The sequence below is a fragment of the Lichenostomus cassidix genome, chromosome 4 (assembly GCF_008360975.1).
Source record: "Lichenostomus cassidix isolate B80296 chromosome 4, HeHo_3.0, whole genome shotgun sequence".
Lineage (NCBI taxonomy): Eukaryota > Metazoa > Chordata > Aves > Passeriformes > Meliphagidae > Lichenostomus > Lichenostomus cassidix.
This window is the reverse complement of record NC_139484.1, coordinates 68928278-68954012: the sequence shown is the minus strand read 5'-3', so window position 1 is coordinate 68954012 and position 25735 is coordinate 68928278. Positions and strand designations below refer to the sequence as shown.

Here is a 25735-nt window from a genome sequence, read left to right as displayed (position 1 = left end):
TGTGTTTGGCTATCTGTGCAAGATGTCATAACTAAGCAGCTCCTTAATTAATGTTTCGTCATATCTCAGGCAACGTTTGTCTGGAACTGAGTTATGCAGGCTACAAAGGTGTTACAGGTAATTTTTTTTTTTTTAAACTGAGAATGTCATATTCTCACTGGGGAGGTGAGTGCCCCACAGACCACCACTCTCAGAAGCCAGTGGTTTGCAAGGTGTCCTTGTCTATTGCTGATATTCCCTTCGCTTAGCAAATACTTTTGTAAGAGTTGAGAGATTTTACACTGATGTTGAACATAAAAAAACCAGGTGGATAGGTTACTAACTTCCACTGTTACTGTTATTTCAAATTTTTCATTTAATTTCTTCTTTTCTCAAGATCTGTGTCCTTTGGAGCAGCAGGAGGAAGAGGAGGGTTGTTAAGTGGAATCTTACAGATAAGTCCATCAATGTCTGTTTAGGCTTCAAAAGCTGAGGGGTTGATCATATAGTGTCAGCTTGAACCTTTAGCATACAAAAAGTATACAGTTACATTGCCTGATTTGGGCACTTTTTATTGCTGTGGAAGTTAGTGGTTTTCTGAATGTTTCATTTTAGTTACTCAATTCTGAGTTTAGGATACCTGATTTTAGCACTCAGCTTTGGTCAGATTGGTCTAAATTTTCTGATGAAAAGCAGTTTCAGAAGTGGATTTGGAAAGAAAATTTAACTTTAGCTGGAAAACTTTATTGATTATTTTTTCCATACATACCTAACTTCAGGGAAGACCAATTTGGCTGAAATGATCTTTTTTTTTTTATCTTCTTTTTGTAAAATGCACATTGATCAATAAGTGTCTCATAATATAAACTGTGGTAGCAGGGTTTTCTTGAGGTCTTCAAATCTACAAAGCCCAGGTAGTGAGAGAATAATGTATTAAACATTATTTTTTCTGGTTTCTTTATGGTATCCAGAATGCAAGAATAAAAATTGGTTTGATCCTTTTTGCTCTAGATTATCTTGATTATTTTTTATGTTTATTTGTAATAGGTCTCTGTTTTTGTAAAATAGAGTATGAACATTTTTAGGACAAAATAAACTCCCTTGTGTTCAGTTATCACATTCTGTAGCAAAAATCTAATATCACTGGTATTCTAGAGATGGTTTATTTGAGAAACAAAACAATATAAAACAGTTCTAATCATTAAGCAAGTACTATAAACTTTTTGCAAGACCTTCAATTTTAATTATTTTAAGCTTGTTTGTGTACATGGGAGAACTTTCTGAGTTCTTTTGTGAATACTAACTAATGTATGAACTCGATTTGTTTAAATGCCTTTAAGCTAATTTGTATAGTCAAATACTGATTATTACTCTCGGTAAATGAAAGTTTGAATAAAATGCTTCTGACTTGTGGTGTGCAGTGAGTGAGGGGAAACAACTCACTGGTTATTTCAAAATCCAAGATATATGCACAGCCTAAAAAGAAAATAGAAACACATAATTTATTATGGCAACCATAATGGCAAAAGTAAGAAGCTGGGCATCTGGGATGTCCTGTTTTCCTCTTGTGCTGCTCTTTAAATTGTGAAGAAGTTGGGAAGTGACTGATCAAAATCAGAATTAATTGAATTCTGAGATTTAATCCCCAAGACTTTGTGATAATGTATTTGTACAGAAAGCCTATCCATTTTTATTGACTGGGAGCTTTAGGATGTAAGGAAACACTTCGTCTTGGAGACAAATTGAAATGTTTTAATTTCTTGCTTGCAAAATTTAAAAATGCTCCAACATGCAGCAAGCAGGAGTTGAATCAGGTCTGCAAATGTGAAAAACTAGAATTTCAATTCTGCTTTAAATGCATATCATAGCAAAGCAACAGAAAGCAATCACTGCTGACTTCCTCATTTGATACACTCAAGTCTTACAGAAGGGAACAGCAATAGAAGAGTAGCAAATGTGTGCCCTGAGCAGTTGTGGTTGTAAAATACTGTGCTGGTTTTGGCTGTGGTAGAGTTAATTGCCCTCCTAGTACCGGACTGTCTGGGATTTGTGCTGGAAAGAGAGTTGGTGACACAGGGATTTAGTTATTGCTGGGCAGTGCTTACACTTTTCTGCTCCTCACCCATCTCACCAGTGGGAGGACACAGCCAGGACAGCTGACCCAACTGACCACGGGGATATTACAGATCATATGGCATCATGAATGAAGTGAAACCATGGTCAGCATATAGAGCTGGGGGAGGGAATAACATTTGGAGTGATGGTTTTCCCTCCCAAGTCACTGTTCCGTGTGATGGAGCCCTGCTTTCCTGGGGATGGCTGAGCACCTGCCTGCCCTTGGGAGTAGTGAATGAATTCCTTGCCTTACATTGGTTGTGGCTTTTTCTTTCCCTTTTCCTTATCTCAACCCACAAGTTTTCTCATTTGTTCCTCTTTGGTTCTCTCCCTCATCCCACTGTGGGGACAGTGAGTGGCTGTGGGGCTGTGGGGCTCAGCTGGAGTTAACCATGACAGGTACAGTCAGCACTGGCTGCAGGTGCAGTACATTTCTTCCACTGATACAGAAGAATTAGCTCAGCAAAGCTTTTCAGCCAGGAAACCCTGGATTTTTCTCACCATTAAATAATTTAGGGAACTCAAGAATTTCTGGTAAATTTCCAGCACTTGTGACTGGTTCTCTCTGAGTCTGATGTGGCTCTATTTTTTCCAGTACCTACTGTTCTGCTATGGAAAAATCCTGTTTAGTGATCACCAGCATTGTTTACTAATTACTCTGAAAACACAACACTCCATCCCATCTACAGCAAAAATGGCAACGGATAAGGGCGAAATGTATTTGGAAATTATTTATTGACGGCAAAAGGTCAAAATTAATTAAAAGGGCTACTCAAATGTCACCATCCCTGCTAGCAGAACACCCATAAGCATATTAATATGTGTTAAAGCCTGGAAAGTAACAGTTAAATGACACAATGTCTTGTCTTATCTAGATTTTGCCTCTGAAATAACATCAGCAAATGGGTCTGTAAGATGTAGATAAGTAGGGATTTAGAATTACTCATGTTTTAAAAGAAGTCTGTTGCAAAAGCTTACTGTTGCTGGTGCAATTTCACTTCTCTGAAGGAGAAATGTCACTGTTTCTGTCATGGTTTGCACAGTGTAATAGTCCAGGAGAGCTCTGTGCTTTTGGGTCTCAGCAGGAGTAAGGCTGAGCTTGTTTTCCCATCAGGCACACATGCAAACACACCCTACACCACACACACGTGTGCCAGGCACACAGGTGACACAGGCAGAGGACACAGCACTCACCAGGGCCTTATCCAGGATGATGTTCTGTTCCTGGGAAATAATATACATGTGCATGTATATACACAGCATGGATCCCCTTGGAAGCCTGACTTAGATGTGAGTGATCCATCAGATTATTGTATCTCCTGTGGTGTAGCTCTGGGAGAAGCCAGGTGAAGGAACAGCTCAGTTCTGCTTTGTCCCATAGCTCCACAGGGCTCTTTTGCATCCATATGTGTGGAGATGACTCTTGCCATAGAATTTCATGGCTTCCTTATTTGTCTGATGAACTTGCAAGAAAAGGTTTCGTTTTTCTACTAAATATTAGTAGAACTGCTTGAATTGTGCTTTAAATGCAGGCCATCAGTGATGTTTCAGCCCCAGGATCACTTCAAAGGGGTGTCACTTTGTACTGACTACATTCAGAATGGCTGGGCATAGAGGGTGTGCCAGGATCATCTGGCCTGCCAGGGGGATTGATGGAAAATCATTTGTACATGGGTGGAATATGGATGAATCTTACAGCTGTATGAGGCACAAGAACAGAAAAGGTCTTTTGGCATGGTAGCATAGTGCAGGTTTATTTCTGTGCTACAGGAGGAGTCAGCACCTGCTCTCCTGACCATTAATGTAAAACAGATGCTGTCTACCAGCTGCACACAGCTGCCTGCATTCTGAAATTAAATGCTCCTTTTACTCAGTGGACCAGAACCTCATAAATTGCCCTTTCTCCCTATGTCAGATCTCATTGGAAGGTCAAATATCAAAGTAACAACATGAACAGACAGGATGAGGAGCTAGTTTTTGGTTGGTTTTTTTTATTTATGGGTTTTATTTTGTGAGGGGTTTTTGTTTGTTTTTTGGGGTGTTTTGTGGGGAGGGGTTGTCCTCTTTTAAGCACTGAGAAATCTACTACGTGGACAGTTTTTTTCAAGGGGGGAATGTTCATCTCTCATCTTCAAGACAATCTAGGAGTTTTAGTACATTGAGCACATCTGAAAGAAGTAAAGGAAAAAAACCACAGAAACAATTTTCCTGACTTGAGAAAATACTGTGTGTACTTGCAGTGTCTGTCATCCCAGGCTTCACTGCTCGTGATGTGGGATGTAAGCATGGCTTGCTGAAGAAAAGCTCACATGTGCTCTTTTTCTACCAGAGGCATCTCAAGCTGTTATCTTATTCATAAACTGAGAAATCTGAAGTTCATTTAAGTGCATACAAAGTGACTGGTTCAAAAAGCTTGTGGTGCTGTTCTCCCAAAAATATTCTCCTTGCACTTTGGTCTTTGTTTGGGAACATCTTCCAGTTGTTAGGAAATAGTTGACTTGTTTTGTGCAACACTATCTGCCTAGTTTTGACAAATAACTGAAGAACTCCCTGATGAGAGATTTTTCTCCCTCACTGCTCTCCCTTTATGTATTTTCATGTCTTTTTCTCTTCAAAGTACTCTTCTAACATATAAATTAATCTTGCCTGCTAGATTTTGTTTTCCAGTCTTCCATAAAAATTGAAAAGCATGCAAATTATCTTCTCTTTTCTTGTGTACTTCGATTCTGTTGCAGATTATTAGCTACTACTTTGCCTTTCTCTTGGTGCAAAGATAATACAGCCACTCATAATTCAAAAGCCAGACTTGAGCCTGAATCACATTCTGCCTCCTGCTATAATTCTATTTCATTCCATTAAGTGAATCGTCAAGTAGAAAGCTCAGAATTAATAGTGCAACTGCTACTCTGAAATTAGGATATACCCCAGAGTTTTATGCTTTTCTTTGATTCATGTGTGTATGTCCTCCAAATGAAGAGCTTAGATGTTCAGATCAAAGTCAGAATATGCAGTATTTCATCATACATTTTCCATGTCAAGTGGAAACCAAGTTTCAGGGGTCAGTGACTGGCAAATTAGACGTCTTGACTGCAAAAACTGCAACTACAAAATCAGCAACCACTTCAATAAAATATAGTTCAGGAATATTTCTGATGCTCTTTAAATAGAACAATAGAGCCCAGGGACATTTATTGTCTAACCTGTGTTTTGGACAAAATATGTTTTCACCATGGGGAGCCAATACTTGAGTGACATGCATCATTCAGAACCAATTCTGAAAGATCCAAGTGCTTATCCAAGGAGAAGAAATGAAATATTGTGGAAAAAAGGAAGAATGAACCCTGATAAAGTATTCAACAAAATCTGAAAGAAGTTTGTTTTTTTTTCATGTGTTGTTTTTATTTATTTATAAGTTCCTGCAGCTGAGAAACTGTGGAAAATTGACTTACATCTGAAGCACTTCACTTAATGTGTAAGTATCATGTAGTGGTGAAGAGCTCAAATATATTAATTAAAAGCCTCAAAGAAAGAAAGAAAAAGAAAAGCTGTAAAATATTTCCCTGTTTTAAGATCACAATATTTTTATTCAAATAGAATAGCTCAGAAACATAAGTGTGTCTCTGGTTTTATCAATATTGTCAGCATTCCATACTGCCTAAATCCTACTGTATCCTCTGTGGGATTAACAGAGAAAAAATACTGTTGATCAATGAATAAAATGAACCCTGGAATTTTTTTTTTTTTTTACTTAATTTTGTTCCAGTAGTTAAATTATTTCAGCAGTTTCAAACAGCTTGGTTCTGAGACAGAAAAATTGCAAGTAAAGAGTGAATGTGGCACCATCAACTATCCCTTCCCAAATGAGAAAATGGGAACTTGCAAATACTGCAGTGAAGCTCAGCTAATTGATTCCTCACAATCAAAATACCTACTTTTGTCTTTGGTGGCCTGAAAATACTAGACATTTGTGAATAATTGGGTGATTTATATCTCTTGAATATTTTAGTTAATGATCTATAGGTGGATTGATGTTTTGTTTCTTTGATGGACTCTCACACTCCTTACCCAAAAGTTCTACATTTTGTAAAATTTTTACATTTTGTAGAACTCTCAGATACTTTCTGTAAATTATGTGAAACATGATATATATGCCACCCTCATGATGGGTATTCATCTTAATTGCTTTTTTGTGCTGGCTTGGAATAATTTTACTGAGTAAACTTCTCTTTTGACAACACTTATTATGTTTCCCATGCTATAAAATCTCTTCCATGTGAGTTGAGTGGTAAGAAATATCATAAAGTGTTTGTTCAGCTAAAAGCATGTGGCACAGTTAACCAGTCATGATTCAAAATGAACATCCCAACCACTGTAGAAAATTGCATTTGCAGATGCCTAGCCCAGAGAGCATCCTGTCAGAGCAGCATTCACATTCCTATAAGCAGTAGCTGATAATTGTTGCTTCCACTGATTAAAATATCCAGTAACTCAGCAAAAACAGCAGGACCCTATTTTCATTATTAAATCTAACAAATTAGACTTTCAAACTCATTTGTTGGCCATATCACCTCTTTGACCAGTGAATTACAAATGTCCTGACTCTTATATCTTGTCAGTCTTTTAGAAATTTGCTATAATATGAGCATTAAAAAACATGGCAGATAGTCTTTCTGCAATAACTGCCATAATATGAAGCTTTGGTCATGAAATTTCCCTCCTTCTCTTTTGAATCGCCTGAAATATCAATAAAGAATTTTTCTGCTAGATTATTTAAAGAAGAACTGCACCTACCACTTACTAGTGAGCTGCTGCCTAATTAAAACCAGCCATTAGAAAGAAAGGCAATTACATTCACAGAGTGTTTAAAATAATCAAATGATACACACCAAGACACTGAACAGCATTTCATTGCATTTGATGTTAGAGCTGAACTGAGCTCTACTGGTAGAGTGTTCCCACAGATAGGAATTGAGAAATCCCTTTAATGTTGGATTCCACTAAAAAGATGAACAATTCTCAACAGCTTCAGATTATCTTATTTAAAATGTATTAGTAGAATGGAGACATGAGTGTTACCCACATAATTCACAGGGATGTTGTGAAACCCATTGAAAATCATTAATCAGTATTGTACTTGAGACCTATTAATTCTTAAATTCATATGAATATGAATTTCCTTCTCTTTAAAGGCTTTGAAGATTTCTCCCATTCCTGCATAAAGACAACTGGAGGAGACTTACTTCATCTATTTTATTTTAAAATCTCAGTGTATTTGTGCTGTATCTCGTCACTGCTGGGGTACAGGAAGTAAACCCTGGACATGGAAATAGAGGGACAAGCAAGCAGTGGTTTTACACAGCAGCTTTTCTGCTGATAGCAGCAAGCCCAGCCCTGCAAAAACCAGAAGCTCTGATGATGCAGTGTGAATAAACTGCTCATACACTGGCACAGGTTGTCCATGTGCCTCATCCTAAGGCTATGCTGTTGGTAAGCTGACCTTGAACAGGTGAACTTGAAGAGTGAGAGGAAACAAGGATATGACTTGAGATGAAAAATTAGTTTTTGGAACAGAGAAGTGTGGGGAAGAGCTGCTAAGGGATGAGAACACTCTTGACAAGAAGTGGGTCTGTTCTGGGAGAGGTAACAGTTATGATGATTTAATAGGCAAGGTTAGTGGTAATGACTTGTGAGCACTTCAGCTTTCTTCTAACGAAGGGATTGATTCTCTGAGCTGGCACAGTCCCCAAAACTGGGTGTTCTCCTTTGGAGCAGGAGATGGTTGGAAAATGAGGTGGGCTCGAAACTGCTTGAATTCATGCCTTTAAAAGTTTGGAGCTAACATCAAAGTGACTGGTGTACTGATTTAGTAAAAGCAGTTTATTGTGAACTTAACACGGTATTTTGAAAATGGTATTTCTCACTAATTTCATTTCAGGGAATAAATGCTCAATTAGCATTATCTCTCTTCTGCTTCTTATTACGCTTCATTTTGGCACTTGTAGAATAGTAATTGACATGACTGTGAAAAAAGGAAGAAATGGAAGGTCCTAGAAAGTTTTAGCATTCAGAATTTCCCAAAATTAAAAAATTCAGGGTTTGACCCACTATCTTGAAATGCAGGAGCCAAGAGGGCAAAAATTAAACAAAACCAATCAATGTCTTCTTGTGAATTATTGGTCAAGTACACACAAATTTCTGTTAGTAAGCAAATTAATAAATACCCAGTGTTCTGTAATTATATATAAGAAAAGTTATAAAAAGCAGAATTGGATACTCATCAGTTGTTTAAAATCATTTGGGTAATTTTTTTTGTTACACAGTGCAATTAAATGACAAAAAAATAAGTCTAATCCACTTTTTAGAGGTGAAATTATTAACCACCTAAAACACTTTTTTATTGCCTCCCAAATCTTAACTCTGAATAGCTAGAAAAACAAGGTTAGCTCTAGCTGAGAAGAAAGTGCATATTTCAGAATATTTGAAAAATTCAAATGCACATGTCAGCAGCTCTGATAAATGTATGAGCAGACCATCAACACTACAAAGATTTTGCTACAGATAATTTAGTTATACCCCTGATGTGGAAAATGGCTGGGGACTTGGAGAAAGTACTGAATAACTTTTTCCCAGCTGTCAAACTGTTTTTCTGGAGGTATTTAGTTAGAGGTGTCCACTGGCCTTTGTGTGCTCTCTGATGAAACCCTGGTGCTTCAGAGGACTTCCTTCCTGCCTTTGAAATACTAATTTCATACACAATTTATGACATTGTCATGGAGACCAAACTTCAGTACTGCTGGTACCTTGATGGCCTCGTGCTGCCATCAGCTGATTTTACAGTTTTCACCCTATTAACATTTCACTAAATGCTGATGTTCTTCTGTTCCCTTTCCCATTCCCTCAGCCTTTTGAGAATTGTCACCAGTTCTCTGCATCAGCAGTGCCAAGAACAAAAGCAGCAAGTTATAACGGTAGCAAAGGAGCAAACAAGTAGTTTATCCTTCCTTACAGATATCTAAATAGGTCTTTTAAATGAACAGGTTTTTTTTTTTTACTTCTGTAGTAACTGCTTTGATTGTTTTTATCCAATTCCATGGAGTTTTGTGTGGTGGGTGTGAATGCATACTTTTGTTGTTAATTATTTTTCTTCCATAATGTGACAGATGACTTGAGACTGTGAGATAAGGTGGTTTACAGTCTGGCATTTGGGAAAATAATTGTATTAGCCCTTTTTTATTTTTAATACTTTTCTTTTCATGATTCATTTGAGGTGAATTTTTATCTCATTCTCTGTTCTTATCTTCCTAAGCACAGACCATCATCACATCCACCTCATTATAAATGTTGTGTTACAGATGAGGTCACTTTTGAGCTTTTCTGATTAAATACTGATTTTCTTTGCTCATTTCATAAGGAAGTGACAGTCACTTCTACACAAAAAATAGTGGGCTTCTTTCTGAATGACCTAACTCCCAGCAGGTGAGAAGACTTGCTTAAAGGTTGTGGTTTGGATCTGCTTTTCTATTTGAACTACATGCACTTAATGAGTGAACTTAGTCACTGCTCAGTGGTTACGTCAGAGATGCTCAACAGGAGAGCAGTTTGGGTGGATGTGGTTTGGTGCAGAGCCAAAATGGAAGGGAGATCCTTTAGGACAATGTAAATCTCTACAAGGAGAGACCTGGGGTGGAGGTCTTGGAACCCATGTTCAGGACAGCAGCGAAACAAAGGGAGAAGATGATCTGGAGTCCACAGGTAGGATGTGCAAGAACAGCTGGGCAGTGTCACACCCCAGACTCTCCTCCTCCCTGATGGCAAATGGAATCCTTTCTCAGAAGATGAAACAGGTTTAACCAGCTTTTTTCTAATGACAGTGGTCCATGGAGCATTTGTTTTCTCCCTTCTGTGTAATAAGCTGGCATGTAAAGACAAAGGAATTTCATATTGGTTTCCTCATAAATATCCATGTGAAACAGACTGTTTCATCTCTAACCAGTCCTGTCTGATTTCTCCTGTGCTGGGAAGTCTTAGCCTCTGACCTGAGGATCTGGCCAGGCACAACAGAAGAGCTGTGCTCCTGTTAGATGGGATGCTGTTGACAAAATACAGAGCAGTGACACAAGGCAGTGTGTGCCTTGCCCATGGTCACAAACCTTCCTTTCTTCCTTTTCATTTCTGTTTTGCAGAGCAGCCACTCCTACAGCTTACTTGGTAATTTCCTTTCCTGAGGCAGAACCACAAACCAGAACAGTAGGGGAGCAGCCTCTGTAGGATGTGCAAGATGCTCTGCACTCATCATTTCCTCCTAACTACAAGTTTGTGAGGATGCTGAATGTTGTCGTCATTAGAAAAGAGAGGAGAGATGACAGACAGATTTATCACTCTGGTGTAGTGCTCAGGGGTTTGTATTGGTGATTCCATATTTGCACACAGATGAAGTTACAGATACAAAGAATTTCCTGCTTTTTCCTGCCTATTTAAAGATGTGGCCTAAGAATTACAGAAGAATGTGGGACACAGAAAAAAAGCAAGATTTTCTTGTTGCCAATTTGGTTTTTAGGCTGATACCCAACTCCATTCTCAAAATTCCAGCTTTCTCCACTGCTTCTGCTGCATTACTGAGTCTGTACTCAAGACTGTAGCTAACACATGCATTCACAAGGGATGATTTCTGCAGCTATTTGCCTCCCTCTGTCACAGGATACATTTATGTCTTCAGTCTACATATTTGCATGCTGAAAGTGTCTTCCCACTCCCTGCTATAGTGTGTAAATTACCATCAGCCTCTGTTAGAAGCTTGGTTAATGTGTTCAACAAAGTGATGTTTCTTTCTTGGTCCCAGTCCCAAATGCAAACGTTTTTCAGTCTCACACTGGCTTATTAAAGGAATATATTGTTTCCATTGTCCCATCCAATTTAGCTACAGCTGCCAGCCTTAGCATTGAGAGTCAGCTCCACTTCAATTATTACTTCAAATTAAGACAAATGCAACTTGGGGGGAACATCTTATAATCATTTTCTCTTAGTGTGCAGCAAGATAAATTTGCTGTGTTTGAACCTGGCTGAGACTTTTACAGAAAAATGAGAAAAACCTCGATTAAAGTGAATCAAATCTTCTGCAGACATGTCAATTAAGACAAAATTTTGTTGGAAACCTGCCCCCTCCTTGTCTTGCCTGGAGGAATGTTAGACAGCCAGATTCTTGACTCCTTTGCTAGTGGGTTGTGAAGAAGAAAGAGCTCCCAGGTTGGATTTCTGCCTTCTTCCCCCATATGCAGGCTGCTGTATTGTCTGAGCCAGAAGATCTACACCCACCTCAGTGTCTGGACTGCCCTGCCCTGCCCTGTTGTCATGTCACCAGGCTGGTGCCTCTCCCACTTTTGTAGTGTTTGGGCACATCTTAAAAAGAAAAATAAAAATTTGGGACTTCCACGTATGTCTGTAAGCATCAGTGAACCAAATTTTGAAGCACAGTTGCTTAAACTTCCTTTTCCCTGCTATTTTTTTTGTAAGGAAAAAGGTGAAGAGAGATTCAAGGTTAAGATCAGGACATAGTTGTGCTGAGGCAGTACAGGTGGGGAAGAGAAGCAACACTCAGTCCTGGCCTGAGCCACTGGAAGAAGCAGGTGCCCCACCATTTGCTCATCATGCAATGAGAGAATGGACTGGAACTCTTCAGCTGTAGCCTTGGCCATCCACAACAACTGCATCCTATTTATTCCTTGTCTCATCTTCTTGACCAATAGCAAAACCTGTCTCTGGCAGGTGGCCTGCAGTAGTGAGGGACATGCAGTCAAGGAAGTCTTCCTGATAGACACTAGTAAGACCATTTTTATTTACTGTATTCAAGTAATAACTGCTGCATTTTGTTGTATTCTCAATGTATAAATAGTGATTCAAGAAGCCCTACGTGTGGAAGCTGGGAAGTAGTGCCTATGAGGAAGGTTTCAGTATTAGTCCTTCATGTCTGCTTCTGTTTGCACTTGGAGAAAAATCCTAATGATAAAGTCCCTGTGTACAGCCCTGGATTTAGTTCCTGATCCCTCCTTAGTGCAGTGGTGCCTTTGAGGGTGATGTTCTTTGCTCTCATTGGGGTCTCTCCCTTGCTCCTGGCAGTTTGACATTCTCCTCCTCTCTGCACCTCTATGAAGCTAAGCAATGTTACCACAAATAACATGGCTCTGAGATGTTAAATTTCAAAAGAAAGAAGAGGAAACACTGGAGGCTTGACAGACAATTTTGCAGAATATTTTAAATGTCTGGGGTGAGATAGAATGATAGTAGTTGGCAATTGTAGTTGCTTCTTTGTGATTGCTCTGAATCAACTTGATAAACTCAACTATAAATTAGAAAGGGAAGAGTTATCTCAGTTTGATAACAAATCTTAACATTTATTGTGACTATAATTGGACTTGGAAAAACAAGATGCTGAATCTAAGGGTGGCAGTAAGGTTTGATTATTCATATTCTGAAATAAATTTCTGCCATGACAAAAATAATGCTCTGTGGCAGCAGTTACAATGAATAAAGAACAGTGAATCATTGAGAGTCATTCCCAGAAAATTTAAACAAAGAGAATACAGGCTGAACTAGAGTTTGTGTTCTGGTTTTTTTTTCATATGATGAGATCATATATTCCCATTCAGCACATCCTCTCTAAAAATATATATTTGTACACAGAGATTTGGCTAATTCGTGGATAAAGTAAAGCAGTAAAAGGGTTTCTTCCTTTTTTCCTTGAGAGCTATAATCTTAACCAGGCTCTAAGAACTGTATCAAACAACTTCTCTATTTGCTGAGAGCATGAAAGAACATTCCTAACATACTACTCACAGTGCTGTGCATTTCAGAAGACAAAAAGACCCAAAAGGGAAGATGTTCCACTTCACATGCTAAGAAAGGGAGGGGACAAGAACATGTGCCACATCCACAAAATACTGCTGGAAGCCCCATTGGCTGCTATGGCAGTGAGCATGGCATGAGTATGGCACAAGAGCTGCCATCAAACAGAGTGCTAAGAATCATGGGCTTTGGTTATCTGACTGCTTATATTCAAATTAATTAGCATAAAATGCTGCCAGGTGAGAAATTACTGTAGATATGTCCTAGTCTGAATCCTTACACTGATGTGAGCCAATGCAGGTGATTTTGTGACCAGCTGTGTGACTGATCACTACAGTATCTGGAGAAACTCCATTGCTTATCATTATGTGGGATTAAGACCTAGATTTTTTGAGCAGCTTTTCTTCCTTTGAGTTTCACTGATATGCTGGGATTAATGTAGAACAACAATATAAAAAAATAAATTCAAAAAACAGCACAAGAGAATTGCCAATGTTTATTTAATTTACTTGTTCCTATAACTGCCTTAAGAATCTCCTTAATTCAGGATCCCTAACCTGAAGAGCTCCTCATTCTTTCCATGTCTCCTTGCACTAAATCTTGTTCTTATTAAAGATCAAGGTGCCTCCAACATGAAATTGAACATTGACAAAAAGCTTCTTCAGATGGATTTGAGCAACACAGATAGAAAATTAGAAAAGTTTTCATTATTTGCTTTCTTCCTGGCTTATGCATAGGAACACTTTGTATTTGCAATTTAATACTTTTCCTGTCTTTTTAATGGGAATGGATGAAGGTCTATCTTCCTGGAGTTAAATGTAAAATCAATTAAGTGACCAGAAGCAAGATATGTACAGTTAAGGCAGGAACTCAGAGCCTGTAAGACCAGCATAAGCCAGAAAATCTGTCTTATATTTGTCTCTGCTGATCAAACAAAAAATGTTCACTGACAGTCATAATTATCAGTCCTTCTGCAGCAGTCAAAATGTACATGTGAATGTGATCCACTGATCATATTAGAGACTTCCCAAAACAGAAAAGACAAGCCCTAGAGAAACTGAATTCTTCCCAGCTCACATCAGCCATCAGCCTCATTGCCTTGGTCTGCCTCTGTGATCAGTGGGGAAAAAGGGAAATTCTAGGGGGTGATTACCACACCTATGAGCAGCACCAGAGGTGTCCTGCTTACTGCACAGTGACCATAGAGAAACTACTTTTCTAACCCACTAATAGTGTACCCAGAGGTAGTCTGGTCAAAATTTGGTCTAAGAAACTCCATTCTAGTAAATTGTTGAGCCCAACGTGCCCAGCTGGGTTTTCAAGGTTTCTCCTAGATTTGGTGTATGGATGAGAAACAGCTGTAAAAAGAAAAGGTTATTTCATGTATGCTCATGCTGTTGAAGAATCACTTAAATCACACTCTTATCTTACATTCCTTCCAGAAGAATTGATTTTTGCATGGAAATTGATTTTTGTGAGGAAATTTTTGTATGAAAGAAATTATCTTGAAATTGAAACTGAAAACATCTTTCTGTCCTCATTTACAATGACAGAGAAACAATGAGCCTAATTTGTTTTGCACTACATCCTTCACATTACTATTCAGATTTTTGCTTCATCTTGTGGTTTTGGAAAGCTTGCAAAATAACTTGCACACCAATTAAGAGGGTAAGTCTGAGATGAACTAGTAAAGACTTGACAGAGTGAGACATGTTTTAGTCCATCTTCTTTAATTTAACATTTTAGAAATGCCCCTAATTAAAAAACTACATGCATCATACTAAGAGGAATATCTGAAAATGTTGGTAGGCATCTACACTTGATTGAAAGCATCATACTTCAGCACCACAATTTTAAATTAACTATTTTATTGACAGAAAATAAGAGAAGCTGCTCGAGTGAAATGTTTGAGTAGCTGGCTTTATTCACCAGGGATATGCTGGAGCAGAGGAGATTCTCTGGAAGCTAGCTGAAAAGTCTTTGTATATTTCTGACAATACCAAAATAAGATGAACTGTTTATTTCAGTAGCAGTGAGAAATTTTAGTTTAGAGTGAAGTCAGGAAAAGGGGAAAGGGATGATAGGAAATCTGTCCAATTCCAGTGAGTAAACTAGCTACAGAAGGGGTTTGTGTACAAGGAAAGATTGATCTGCCTTTTCTAGGTTTCATACCAGGAAAATGAAGGGGTTTGTGTAGCTCAGAGGAAAATCTCGTTCATGCCTAAATAAATGAAAAAGAAAAGCACAGTTCTAAGCCTCCCAACCCATGCAGAGTGCCAAACACACAGAGATACACATACACAATCACAGCAGTGTCTAAGGTTACACACAGCAAAGATTTATACCTGTTCTTAACTCCAGTGTGTGATTTGTTGTTCATTCAATGAATCATGTGCTAAAGATTAAATTTTGTTTTGATTGAAGCTTAATGATAAGTGCTGCAGCTTTGATGTTTCTTTGCTTCATAAAACTGAAAGAAAGACACAAAATTGTCTCTAAAATATAACAGTGTTTGAAGTTAAAAATAGAGAGGGTTTGGAATTATTTGTTATAATCTATCCCAAGTTTGACTGCTGAACTTTGGGTTTCAACAAAGTATAATTCCAGACCTTCAACACCTTTTTTTCATTAGCTTCTGTTGTCCCAGCACAATCTTATTGCTCTGTGCTCTAAAACTTTGGGTTATTTGATCAGGTTGAAATACTTGTTTAGTAGTTAGTGTTTATTACTACTGGTAACTATGTTATTTAAAATCTTCCATTAAATGAAGAACTGTGAACCTCAAATAATCAGGTTGAGAGAAGGAGGGAAGAGAAACAGAAGAAATTGTCCATGAGACAAACATCTGCTCAAATTCTGTTCTTCAACACTCCTTTAATTGTAGGTAGTTTAGAGAGCTGGTTAGCTGCTGCAATGAAAAGATTGCAGAATTGTTTCATTTGGAAGTAACATCTTGAGTTCACCTAATGCAAACCCCCAGCTCGAGCAGTCACCTAAGACAGGTTGCTCGGCTGGGATTTTAGTATCTCCTCAAAGGAAGGCTCCACAGCCTCTCTGAGCAACTTTTCAAAACAACATTTGACAATCCTCACAGAAGTATTTTCTTGCGTTCATGTGGGATTCACGTTTTAATTTGTGCTCATTGCCTCTTGTTCTGTCACAGAGCACCCATGAGAAGAGTCTGTCTCCCTCTTCTTCATTTCTGCCTGTCAGGTATTCATACACATTGATGAGATCCCCCATAAACCTTCTCTTCTCCAGGGTGAACAGTCCCAGCTCTCCCAAACTTTTCTCATGTGAAAAATGCTCCAGTCCTTTGTTCACCTTTGTGCCTGCAAAGGTGTTGCTCTTCTTGGACTGGGAAGCTGAGAATGGAATGCAGTATTCCAGGCCAGCCTTGGCTTTCCTAACCTTACCTCTGCAAGACTGGACAACTCTGTGCTCCTCCTGGTTCACCCACCCCTACTTCCACCACTTATACATTTATTTTACTCTCTGAGTTCTGTTAGGCTGTCCTTGCTCATCCATGCTGGTTTCCTTCTTCTTATACTTGATTTTCTGCTTAACAGGATGGACCACATCAAGCACTGGAACATGCTGCCCAGGGAAGTGGTAGAGTAACCATCCCTGGAGGTGTGTAAAAGACATGTAGGTGTGGCTCTGAAGGACATGGTTTAGTGGTAGACTTGGCAGTCCTGGGTTAGTGATGGAACTTGATCTTGCCGATCTTTTCCAATCTAAAGGAATCAATGATTCCATAATTTACAAATATATCAAGCTTTGCAAGTTACAGAGAGAGCTCTGGACCTGCACCTCAAATGGGGTCCAAGTTTTCAGTCCATTATTCCCCACGAGTTTTTCCTTACCCACAACTTTCTGAAGTACATATTTTTCGAGGTGAGCTGTTTCCTGCACTGATAGTGTGGTCCTTGTTTGTGTGAGTGGTTTCCTTGGGTTTGTCACACAAGCTGTCTGTTGCCTGCTTTAATTGGAAGTGTTTGAGACAAGCCGGGGACAAGAGAGACAAGTTGGCACTCTGCACATAATTGCTACTGCTGGAGTGCCACGTGCACATGAAGTGCTATAAATTGGCAGTGATAATGACACAGTGATAATGAAGAACTTGGTGAACATTTGCCAAGTCACAGCACATCTCCAACACAGCTGAATGGATTTTAGAGGCTGCATTCAGATGAGAGTATCAACAAATTCCAAGTGCCTTCTATATATGTTCTAATTTGCTCAACCAGAAAAGAGTTCTCATGTGTAATTGTGATGTACCTATTTTAAAGACTATTAATAGAGCAGAAGATAGTGGAGACTTTTCTTTCTTCCACTCAACAAAATATATATGAAAGATAAACCACTTGGAATAAAGTTGATGAGGAATGAAGCTGCCTTTGGTCTCAGAGAGTAAAACTGAGTGAGGCTGGTGAAAGCTGCCGTGCTTTTCATGACAGCAGAACAATTAAAATGAGCTTTGAGGATATTGCATCCAAGTCTGCTAAAAATCCTAGACAAATAGACTGAGAAATGAGCCTATTTTGCATTCATTTGCAAGTCTTACTTTATCATTGGTCTAATAATATTTGAGAAAACACAGACTTTATCATGAGACTGTGCCATTAAGTCTACAAGTATATGAGCAAATGAGCCAGAAAAGTAATTAATTTTCTCCTGAAAAACAAATTATCAGAAAACACTTTTAGAGACCAGCCATTTGCAAAAACAGAGCTCTTAATATGTGGGAATAAAAGAGTCACAGTAATTGATAGCAGTGTGGATGTGTGGATATTTTTTCTCCATTTGATTGTTCACAGTGTACCAAAACTTCATTCTGTTTCTCTGAAATTTTCTAGGCCTTTAACAAATGCTCATGAAAGTTTATTGTCCCTTATTGTCTCAAAAGTTACCTTCTGCAGTGGCCTTCCTTGGAATAAGTTCATCCAGCCCTTTTGTACAAGATCTGAGGAAGCGTCATTGGGACATGACACTGCTGAGCTGGGGAAGGGAATTAATTAAAGTCTTCCACTGCCCAAAGGTGGTGACATGAAGATGGCACTACTTACAGATGGAGAAAAACTCATGGACACTGAAAGGATGAGTGGCATAAGTGACACAGTTCAGCAAGAGAAATCCTAACTGGATATAAGCAAAATGTCTCTTCAAAACCAAATGAGTGGGTAGAACATGCTTCCCTGAGAGGCTGTGGAATTCCCATCCTTGGGGACTTTCAAAACTGCCCTGGATAAGGCCCCAGGCAGCCTGACCTAGTTTGAAATTAGCCCTGCTTTGAGCAGGAGGTTGGACTCGCTGACATCTGAAAAGCTTTTCCATCCAAAATTATTCTGTGGGTTTATTTTAATGTTCAGTGAACGCTGCTTAATCACAGTGTAAGAGATCTCACATGACTGGGGCCATGTGCAAGCCCTGGATCCAAGCTCTTTAGTCCCAGCCTAAAAAGAACAGCAAACAGTAAGAACACTTTCTCCTTTAGTAGATGACCACCTGTATTTAATGCCATGGTTTCTCTCATGGTTTGCCTACCCTATCACCATGATGAAAGACAAGCAAAATACCATATTTTCATAGAATGGTTAGGGTTGGGAGGGACCTTAATGATCATCTACTTCCAGTGGGCCACACCTTCCACTAGACCAGGCTGCTCAAAGCCTGGTTTTGAATGCTTCCCTTGAATCCCATCCCTTGAATGGGACATCCTCCATTTCTCTGGGCAACCTGTTCCTGCTTTTGAGTAAAGAATTTTTTCCTCATATCAAATCTAAACCTGCCCTTGTTTGCTATCTACAGTTATTACCATAACCCACATCCCAAATCACCTCTGCCTCCCCTAATATCTGCAAATTCAGGGACAGAAATAAAGAAGCTTCTTCTAGGTGGAGCAAAGCATTGTTTGATTAGAACCAGGTGAAGGAGTGAAAGAAAAGCTGCTCTAAAACAAACCAGCTCAAACCATCAGGACTCAAAAAGGACTTAAACACTTCAAAACAGCATTGATCAATGACTGTAGTTTGTGCATGCAAAAATATAGCAATGAGGTCTATTTCACTGGGTGAAACCAAAGTCCATTGTAAAAGAGCAAATAATCTGTGGATGCAGCCCAGGACACCTTTGGCTTTCTGGGCTGAGAGTGCACATGGCTGGCTGATGTCCAGATGATGAATGGTTCTTTCTCAGATCAGAGAGGATTTGTGGTCTTCTCAGACTCCTGGAGGGAGAAAATTTTCTTCCATGTAAGTGTGAATACTAAACTGTCTCTAATTAATAATCCTTGCCTGGGTGGGAGCCAAGGGTGAATATTTACTATGCTAATAAGTCTGTGACATGTCTCTTACTATCTTCGTTGAGACAAATTCTAGTCATCTTTCAACTTAATTTCAGACTATTTTTTATTTAGGCATTTTTCCTACCTGTTTTATTTGGATACTTCAGCATTAAATAGAATTTGAGAAGGTATAAGCATATACAACTTAATTCTCTACAGAAGAAATTCCCTGTTCTCAAAAGTTTTCTTAGATAATATTGAAAGGTATTTTTACATCTTTATAAAGAAATATAGGAATAAAGGGTGTAATTGTCCTTTATTCTTAACAACATTTGTAGAAATTACTCTTGTCTTTCTGACTTTGTAAATAGGCATATTTCCATTTCTTTCCAACAACAGACTTCTATTAAACACTTTGCAAACACAAATCTCAAATTCCAATTGCTAATGTTTGTCTATTTTCCAAAAGAACAAAGAAATCTATATAAACGTAGACAGACATTATGGAGGAATATTTCCAATATTCCTTCACAACACTTGCATATTTGTATTTACAAAGTTAGTAAATCTTGGGGCTTTGTCTCTTGAGGCTTGTCCTTGGCTGGCAGAACACACAAACTTATACAAAAACATTATTTTGGTTGGCTTGGACACCTCATTTTATGAAATACATAATTCAAAGGTAAGTATTTGCTATTCCCATTCGCAGTGGGTGTAATAGTTTTCAGCACACCTTCTCAGCACGGGCAAGTTTGTCATGATTTGATGTTTGGCTGATCAAAATTGCTATTTTTGGCTTCTGTATTATAACCTATACTGATACCAGCTTATATTATGTCTCTATTTTATTCCACCACACCCATACAAGAGAGCCCTGAACTGTTATTTTTCTTCTCTGCCTTGCTGTTCTTTGGCAAATGCCAAATTATTCAAGCCTTTAAGTGGCCTGTTCTTTTTCAATGCTGCAAATCTTGAGTAAACCTGTTGCTGCTTTACAGTGGATGAGGAATATTCTATAACATAGTTACACAAACTGGACTGGTTTGAAAAGAAAAAAAAGCAAGGCCACCATACCAGGAAATGGCATCTACATCTACACTGGGAGAATCTACAGTTACTAGGGGGGTTTTATGTCATTGAAAAAATTACCATGTCCCTTTAATGCTACCAGGGAAAATTGGGAAAGGATCCTTCTTTAATTTTGTAGTTAGGAGACACCAAGGATCGATCATTTGTCATGTTCAGTGGAAAGCAGAAGTGTTATCTGAATGTATTAACTGTGCATATCTTGCTTTATCTGATTACCTCAAGATTGTGAAGTTAGGTTTGGGCTCAATGATGGAATTTTTCTAATGTGTTTTTTATCTTTAATTTAAGTCATATAGAAAATATCCATCATGGTGTCCTTTTCCCCAGGTAATTCATATGAAACAGGAAATATGAATACTGGGTGCCTCAACTGTAAGGATTTCAATGAAAAATTACCTTAGTTAACCAAAATGAAGGAAAGAAATGGGGGGAAATGATCATAATAATTCATCTGTAACTGCTTTTATGAAGACACAGAGTTACAAATAATAAATACAAATATGATACAAATACAAAAATTAGATATTATTAAAACAAATATACAGATATAAATGTGGAAACAGATATAACTTATTCAAAGAGTGCTTTGTTTAAATTTGTTTCCATCAAGGACTGTGTTCAATAATAGTTTATCTTCCAGTCTGAAGATAATAAAAAATTCCATTCCCTGTTGCTATGGGCTTTATTATTTTGTCTTAATTTGGAGAAAGATGATTCTAATACATTAAAACTTTTCTTCAACCAAGAGAAAGCAGAGGCTGCGTCTGTAATTAAAGCAGTTTTCCTACAACTGGGTAATGACACTACTTAAGAAACAAACAAGAACTATTACTTCAAGTCATTTACTCCTTCATTTCAAGAAGGATTAAAATTTTGTCTTTAGAGTAAGCAAGTAATGTACTATTGGTATTCAATATCAACTGATTAATATTCAATATGAGTCACAATGTTACAATTCATTCATCAGGTATTTCTCAGCTACCTGGTTAACATAAAAATCCCAAAGAACCTCTGAGTTTACTTCAAAAACCAATCAACCCTTTTGTATGTCATTTACCTTTGAGCAGATAAGAAGCTTACAAAAGTAAAATTACAGTGTTTGCTCAGAAACTAATCTTCACTGGTCTGATTTGCCATCAGCCCCTCCCCAACCTTCAACAACATTTTGAAAGATTCCTTTCTCCCATGACCAATATTTCACTTGTCTTTTTCAATTCTTACACTAATAAATCAAAAGCTTATTTCTTGAAATATTGAAATAGGAAAAAAAGATAAAGGTAATATTTAATTTCTTATGTAAAGAAAGAATACATGATTTGTGTGAGGGAGAGTGATGTAGAGCTAGATTGCTTGTGACCATGACAAACCAAAATTGTCTAGGCTGGTGTACAAAGTCCTGTAAGTCACTAACACAGGGCAGGAGGAAGACAATACCATTTTTTACACAGCTGCACAGCAGGACCTGGAGGAACTCCTGCTCTGCATTCAGCAGCTTAGAAATTGGGAACTGCAGGGTCTCTGTAGTGGAGTGTCTGTCAGCTCCAGAGACCTTCTCCTCTTTGCAAGGCACAAGCTCTCCTCTAGGGCATAGACACATGGTTTCATTGGGATGGACTTCTTTACCCTCCAGAAAATATCTTGGAATGGTCTTAACCACACTGTGGTCTGATCTGGACAGCCAGAGAAACTCCACCCATGAAGGTTTGACCCAACTGGATCAACAGTGCAGGGAAGACATCATTGTCCATGGGAAGAGGTGAAAGGTTAGCATAATGATGTGTGTCCAGTGTGATAGAACTTAGAGAGGGTGAAAAAATCTGTTGATAGACTGAACATGTCCATGCAGATGTTCCTTCAAACAGTGCTTGTACAGCTCATGTCTTAGCTACACCAGGATACACAACAATTCTGGCAGTCAGCAGAGTTACCACAGACATGTATCAGTACAAATGGCAAAACCCAGCTGTGGCTCTGAGGGCAAAAGCAAAACATCACAGAGGATATACAGAGCTTCTCAACAGCTCTGTCTTGGTGTGCATCATTCCACCTTCAACATCTAAATAAAACTGAGCTGTGCACCATCCACAGGTCATGAAAGATCACAGAATCACAGAATACCAGGGTGGAATGATCTCAAAGATCACCTACTCCAACCTTTCTTAGCAAATCATGATCTAGACAAGGTGACCCAGAAAAATCTGGAAAGTGTCATACGTGGGAAGCCTGCCCAGTGCAAGCATGGCTATGCTTCCGAATATCTCCCAGTTTAGTTTTGATGTTATTGGGTTGGGGTTTTTTTGTTTCATTGAAGGTTTTGTTTATTTGGTTTTTGTGTGTTTGGGTTCAAAATATTCTCTGTTCTAGAGGTACAAACCATTTCTGAAAGCCTTGTAGCTCTGTCTGTAGGGATTGCATTTAATGTGTTTACCTGAGAGGCAAGGCACAGTAGCAGGAGACCAACGATTCATTAGCAAATCTGACAGCTCCTGTTGTCATCCCAGCCTGGATTCCCAGAGATGCCCAAGGCCCTGACAGTCCCATGGCAGGAGTGGTTCAGCCCTGTAGGAAAGCTTTGTTTGATCTCTCTTTTAAACCATTAACAATTACAGATGCACCAAAGCTTGCCTGGGAGGTGACAAAGGACCACCATTCCCCACTCACAAGTACAGAAAACAAGAGTGCCTGAGCCAAAAAACATGCTTGGGGTCGAAAAAATAATGTTCCACCAAGTGTTAGCGTTTATCTGGATGTGAACAAGATTTCACATTTATTTCTGGGTAGTTCTGATAGGTTTCTTGTCTAGACTGAACATGCACCTTGAAACAGACTCATATTTTTCCAAAAAAGGGAATAATCATTGAGCTTAAAAGCAAGTTCACAGCAGTCACTCTTCACCCTGCTTTCACCCTCTGCCTGAAAAATGACTAAGGGCATTTATCTCTCAAGACTAGAGTTGCATCAGAACCATTTCTACTGACATGTAATCATAGGACTTTAGGCACCAGGAGTGCTCTTTTGTCCCAGAAAAGGTACAGTATTTCACTTACCATTTAAGTGGAGTTTTCAATCTGCGATTTTTTTTTCCTTTTTTTTTTAATTAAATTTTTTTATAATATAAAAAGGAAACAAACAAAATCTATACCTGAGTCAAGTGGTAACTGAAGGGAAAAGTCAACAGTTCTCAGGATGTGGTGAGGAGCTGGAAGAGGTTGGCTAGAGTAACTGAGGCTTCCCTGTCCTTGGTAGTGTTCAGGGCCAGCTTGGATTGGGATTTGAATATCGTGATCTAGTGCAAGGTGTCCCTGTCCATGGCAGGGGAATTGGAAAGAGATGATTTTTAAGATCCTTCCCAACCAAAGCCATTTTATGATGATGATTCCACTTCTGCTCAGTGCTACAACTTCTCCACTTAAAATAACAGCAGTGTCAAGAAGGAATAAAAAAAAAAATCTTAATCTTACACATTTAAGCTTTGCTTCTGCAATTGCTCCAGGCTCAGCAATGCACAATACTTGGAGGAATTTGAATATATTTGAAGCCTTCTGGTTTTTTAACCTATGTTTGTGTGTTACAAAATTCTGCCTCTCTAGGGGTGAGCAGAGACCATGTGCCACCTACTTTACCATTATGTTTCAGAGGTTTGACTTATTGAGCTGTAAGCTTAATGCAAATAAAATTACTTTCCCCTCGTGGCATTTGGCAGTCACACACAAATGCAACAGAAGAGCAGAGAACGGGAGAAAGTCGCTTCTCAGAACTGAGTTCAGAAAGAATAGCAAACATTAAATTCAAAATGAACCATCTGTGACAACCCCTAAGCAGTGCCTCATTTCAGTAAGTGCAAGCCTGGGAATGAAAGTGAAACTGTACGTAACTGTCAATTAAAATAATCTAATATAGACTTTTCTGCCTCTGGGGGGAGGGTGTGCACAGATTTTCTGGAAGCCCACTCTTTTTCATTTCCTCGGCATAAATTTTACAGTTCAGGAGAACTGAATCACATCTTTAGCCAGCATATATTACACACCTCATGGGAGAAAAGGTGCTGGAAGAGGCACTATCATTGTGGATCACCTCTCAGTGTTTAATATATATTTGGTATGATTGTATAACTCCACAGCAAAATTAATTCCAAAACAATTTCAAAGTAAACAGTGATTTCGCATCAGAAATAAGGTATTTACCATTCCCCATTTGGGAAAACTAAAAAACTGTATCTTATAGAGTTATGTTAAGAAACAAAATCCATAGAGTTTCTGTCAGCTCATTCAGACTGCAAAAAACCAGAGCAATGGCAGCACAGCCAAGGTAAGTAGAAACACATGGAAATTCCTGCTTGCCCAAGCATTATATATGTGTGTGTGTGTATATATATATATATATATATATATTTACTGTACATTGACTGGCTACACATTTGGATTTACAGGATTTAAATCAGATCAAAATTTGGTCCTCAGAGTATTCAGCAGGCAGTTCTGGGAAAGGGTCCAGAAGAATTCAGTCAGTAACCATGAAGACTCTCTCATTTTATAAGATATAAGTTGCTGACTGAAGAAAATATGTATTGTTAGGCAGTAAAAATGCAGTTTTATTCCTTATTGAATTTGGACCTACACTGCAAGCTATAAAAAATACTGGGCTAATAGAACATTGTGTATATTTATTGAATCTGGAAAATACCCCTGGGACAGCAGCTCTCAATGCTGCCAAGACACTTTCCATAAGCACTGAACTAGAGTTGTATGTGTGTGAATACCAAGTGTGTTTCAAGGCCTTCCATTTCACTGGTAGTATTTTGTAAGCCATTTTGTCACCTGAATGAGTATATGGTTATTTAAGAATGTAAAAACTGTAAAGGTGTTTTAAATACTGTTTAGCAACATTCAGGTGTTAATCCATGTTTAAAATAGGACAGTATTATGGCAGTAGTTCAAGCTCTGCTTGCCTTTATGTCCTGGTTTCAGCTGGAATAAAATTGGTTTTCTTCTTATTAGAGCAATGCTATGTTTTGGACTCAGGATGAGAATAATGTTGGTTACACTCTGATGTTTTGGCTGTGGCTCAGCAGTGCTCACCCTGAGTCAAGGACTTTTCAGTGGCTCATGCTCTGCCTTGAGGAGCTGCACAAGGAGCTGGGAGGGAGCACAGCTGGGACAGCTGATCTGGACTGTGCAAAGGGATATTCCACACCATAAAATATCATGCTCATATGGACTGGGGGATCTGGATTTGAAGGGCTGATCCCTGCTGGGAGACAGGTTTGGCATCATACAGGGGGTGGTGACCACTGGTGGTGTGCATCACTCGTTTTTCTCAGGTTTTATTTCTTTCTCTCCTTTTCATTGCAAATATTAATGGTCTTATCATTTGTACAGATATTATACTTTACTTTCTTCCAAACCAAACTGTTCCTATTTCAACCCA

The 25735-nt window shown here is 38.6% G+C and overlaps 1 protein-coding gene across 1 annotated transcript in view; it reads left to right on the top strand.

Annotated features, from left to right (window-relative positions):
* Positions 1–25735, top strand: part of STK32B (serine/threonine kinase 32B) — a 157921-nt gene that overhangs the window by 58378 nt on the left and 73808 nt on the right. The window lies entirely within an intron of this gene.